Raw genomic sequence first — 259 nt, forward strand, 5'->3', positions numbered from 1 at the left:
CGCTTACACATATGTTAGTGTTTGGCTCCGACTGCAGTTTATTATGCTTGTAAAATAGCAGAAAAAATCAAAGGAAATGGCTTATCTGCACTGACTCACTCTGAACTTTGTCTTCGGTTAAAACCATAAACAACAACGATACTGTGATATCCCAAATCAGAGACATATTAACATCTAATGCTATAAATATAAAATGGATGTGGATTCCCAGTCACATCGGTATAATTGGCAAAACCCTGGCAGACACAGCAGCAAAACT

This window comes from Rhagoletis pomonella, unplaced genomic scaffold (assembly GCF_013731165.1).
Source record: "Rhagoletis pomonella isolate Grant_MI unplaced genomic scaffold, Rhpom_1.0 Rhpom_scaffold_00008, whole genome shotgun sequence".
Classification (NCBI taxonomy): domain Eukaryota; kingdom Metazoa; phylum Arthropoda; class Insecta; order Diptera; family Tephritidae; genus Rhagoletis; species Rhagoletis pomonella.